Below are 4443 nucleotides of genomic sequence, written 5' to 3'. Positions count from 1 at the left end.
GAATATATAAAGCCACACTCAAATATAAGACAAAAAAATTAAAAACTGTATAAAAGATAAACAGAGCATCAATCAGCAGCTATGGGGAAATTTCAAGTGGCCTAATAGATGTGTATTGGAGACACCAGTGGAAGAGGGGACAGAAAGAATATTTGAAGAAATAATGGTCATATATATTCCAAATATGATGAAAACTGTAGACCCACAGATCCAAAAACTCGATGAACCCCAAGCACAAACCAAGATGCACAAACCAATAAAGAAAATATCTTAAAAGCAGCCCCCTAAAAAGAAATATTAAGTACAAAAGAACAAAAAATAAATAAGACAGGAGATTTTTCATCAAAAATAATGCAAGCTTAAGATACACCTTTAAAGCATTTTTTTTTTTTTTTTTTTTTTTTTTTTTTTTTTTTTTTTTTTGAGACAGAGTTTCACCCTCGTCACCAAGACTGGAGTGCAATGGCATGATCTCGGCTCACTGCAACCTCCACCTCCCAGATTCAAATAATTCTCCTGCCTCACCCTCCCGAGTAGCTGGGATTATAGGTGGCTGCCACCATGCCTGGCTAATTTTCGTATTTTTAGTAGAGACGAAGTTTCACCATTTTGGCCAAGCTGGTCTCGAACTCCTGATCTCAGGTGATCTACCCCCACTTGACCTCCCAAAATGCTGGGATTACAGGCATGCCCCACTGTGCCTGGCTATTTAAAGCATTTTTTAAAGGAAAAAGATAATTAAAAAGCCATTCTAGAATTTTTACCTAGCAAAAATATCTTTTAAAATAAATAAATTAATTAAGCATTTAATTTATTTATCTATTTTTTGAGCCAGTCTTGCTCTGTCGCCCAGGCTGGAGTTAAGTACTCACTTTGGCAGCACAGATACTAAGAGCGAAATGATACAGAGATTAGCATGGCCTGTGTACACGGATGGAATGCAAATTTGTGATGCATTCCATATATTTTCTCAGTTTTGTTAGATGGAAAGCATTCTAGAGATGTATAGTGGTGATGGATGCACAACAATGTGAGTGTACTCAATGTCACTGAACTGTACACTAAAAAATGGTTAAGATGGCAGATCTTATACGTACTTTACCACAATTTTTAAAGTGAAGAATAAAGACTTTATCAGTCATACAAAAGCTGAAAGAATTCATCATCAACAGATCCGCACTACAAGAAATGTTAAAAAGAAGTCCTTCCAACACTAGTAAAATGATACCAGATAACCTGGATTTATACAAAGAAATTAAAAGCAAGAGAAATAGTAACAATGTGGGAAAATATTTTTAAAGTACATTTAAATGTACTTAAAACATAGTCAACTGTTCAAAGCAAATATAATAATAATATATTTGACAGATTATAACACACATGGAAAGTAAAATGTGTAAGAAAAATCGCACAAAGACCAGGAAGGGAGACATAGAAATATATTACTGTAAGAATTTTATGCTATATGTGAAGCGATATCTTATCACTCATGGTAAATAATGATGAGTTAATAATGTATGCCAGAAATCTCAAAACAACCAGTAAAATAACACAACAAAGAGTAACAGCTAATAAACTGACAAAAGAGATAAATCAGAATCATAAAAATCAATCTGAAAGAAGATAGAAAATGAGGTACACTGGAACAAAGAAGAGATGAGGCTAGTAAGTAGCAAGATCATAGATTTAGACCTAGTCATATAAATAATCATATTAAGTGTAAATGGTTTAAACACCCTAATTAAAATAAAGTGATTTTCACATTAGATTTTTTTAAAGTAGGACCCACTATTTACTGCCTGCAAAGGATCAATTCTTTTCAAAAATAAAGGCACAAATAGATTAAAAATAAAAGGACAGAAAAATATATGCAACATTAACAATAATTTTTTAAATATGGAATGCCTATGTTAATATCAAAGTATATTTAGAATAAAGAAATTATGAGAATATAGAATATCATTTCTAATAAACTGATCAAAAATTAATCAATAAAATATACCAATTATAAATGCTGATGCATATAATAATAGAGTTTCAAAATACATAAAACAAAATTCATAGAATTGCAAGAATATATAGAAAAATCTACAATTATAGTCAAATTTCAACACCTCTCTTTCGATAATCGGTAAAACAAGGAGGCAGAAAAACAGTAAAGATGTAGAAGGCTTGAACAGCACTATAAGCCAACTTGAGCAAACTGATATTTATAGAATGCTCCATCCCAAAACAAGAGAATACACATTCTTTTTAACTACAAAAGAAACATTTACCAACATAGATTGTATTCTCAGCCATAGATAAGTCTCAGTAAGTTTTAAATAAATCAAGTCATGTGAAGTGTGTTTTCTGACCACAATGGAATTAAATTTATTTATTTATTTCATTTTAATTTTTATTTAATTTAACCCTCAGTAGTCATAGAAATTAAATTTAAAAAGCAAATATCTCTAGAAAATCTCCAAACATTTTAAAACTAAATACACTTCTGAGCAACACATTACTGAAAAAGAAATCAGAAGAAAAATTAGAAAGTATTTTATGTATGTATGTATGTATGTATCTATTTATTTATTTGAGACAGGGTCTCACTCTGTCTCACAGGCTGGAGTGCAGTGGCACTATCACGGCTCACTGTAGTCTCAACCTCCCAGGCTTGGGTGATCCTCCCACCTAAGCCTCCTGAGTAGCTGGGACTACAGGCGCACTCCACCCCGCCCAGCTAATTTTTGTATTTTTTTGTAAAGACTGGGTTTTGCTGTGTTGCCCAGGTTGATCTCAAACTCCTGAACTCAAGTGATCTGCCTGCCTCAGCCTCCCAAAATGCTGGGATTACAGGCATGAGCCACCACTCCTGGCCTAGAAAATATTTTTAACTGAATGAAAATGAAAGCATAGCATACCAAATTTGTAGGATGCAGCCAAAAGAGTACTTAGCAGGAAATTCATAGCACTAAATCCCTATATTAGAACAGAAGAAAGGTTTTTTTCAGAGACTTCAAAAAATAGGAAAAAAATAAAGACAGGAAATAATAAGGAACAGAGCAGAAATCAGAAATATAAAATGAAAAACTATAGAAAAAATCAATAGGAACAAAAGCTGGTTCCTTGAGAAAATTCATAAAAGTAATAAACACATATCCACACAGTTAATCAGGAAAAAAGAAAGAAGATACAAATTACCAATATCAATAACGAGAGAGGTGTCACTACTACAGGCTCCACAGATATTAAAAAGATTATAATGGAACTTTACGAAAAACTTTACACCAATAAACTTAACAACTTAGAAAAATGGACAAATTCTTTGAAAGACATAGACTGCTAAAGCTCACTCAAGAAGAAATAAATAGTCTAATTATCTCTATATCTATTAAATAAATTAAACTTGTAGTTTAAAAAGCCTCCCACAAAGAATAATTCAGACCCAGATGACTTCACTGAGGAATTCCATCAAACAATTGAGGAAGAAGTGCTAACAGTTTTACTCAGATTATTTCAGAAAATTAAAGAGGAAGTGAGGCTTCCCATTTTATGAGGCCAGCATTACAGATAAAGAATCATACAAAAGCAAAACTATAGATCAACATCCGTCATGAACAGAAAATTATTGTAGAGCTATAGTAATCATACAGTGTGTTATTGGCATCAAGATAGACAAGTGGATCAATGGAACCAAATAGAGATTCTAGAAATAGATTCATACATATGGTCAATTGATTGCTTTAAAAAAAAAAAAGTATGAAGGCAAGTCAGTGGAGAAAAAAGAGACTTTTCAACTGTGGTGTTGGATCATTTGAAGAGTTAATAGACCAATGGAACAGCATAGAAAAATCCAGAAATGTATCTATCTAGTTCCTCCCACCATACACCAAAATAAATTCCAAGTGGATCAGAGATTTAAATGTAAGAAATGAAACTATTTAAGTACTAAAAGAAAACATATATATATGTTCTTTTATAACCTAAAAATGGAGAAAACCTTCCCAACTATAACTCAAAATGCAGAAAGACAAAAAAGTATAATTTTGATCACATTGTACAAAAAGAAACTTGTGTATGGGGGTGTGTGTGTGTACTATTTTGCAATTTACATAATAGACAAAAAATAATCCCTAATATAGAGAAAGCTTCTAAAATTTTAGAAGAAAAAGTCATCTTTTTATAATTAAGGGCAATAAATGGGAAAAGACAAGTTATAGAAAATGAAATACAAATGTTTCAAACATATAAAAATATGCTCAACCATCCTTGTATAGGAAGAAATGCAAATTTAAAACTACACTGAGACACAGTTTCTCACATATCTGCTTGACCAAAAATCCAAAAGTTCAACAGCACATTCTGTTGAGGAAGCTAAGGCAAAACAAGTACTCCATATTTTGCTGTTAGGAATGCAAAATCATATAACTCATAAAGAGGTGAACTCGGCAATATCTA

The 4443-nt window shown here is 32.0% G+C and overlaps 1 non-coding gene across 1 annotated transcript; it reads left to right on the top strand.

The window, feature by feature from the left end:
* Positions 1-864: 864 nt before the first annotated feature.
* LOC119622634 (U6 spliceosomal RNA) lies at positions 865-968 on the top strand. Its single transcript, XR_005239241.1, has one exon. It is a non-coding gene; the product is annotated as a U6 spliceosomal RNA (small nuclear RNA).
* The last annotated feature ends 3475 nt before the right edge of the window (positions 969-4443 follow it).

This window comes from Chlorocebus sabaeus, chromosome 2, assembly GCF_047675955.1.
Source record: "Chlorocebus sabaeus isolate Y175 chromosome 2, mChlSab1.0.hap1, whole genome shotgun sequence".
Lineage (NCBI taxonomy): Eukaryota > Metazoa > Chordata > Mammalia > Primates > Cercopithecidae > Chlorocebus > Chlorocebus sabaeus.
This window is presented reverse-complemented; position numbering and strand designations above follow the sequence as displayed.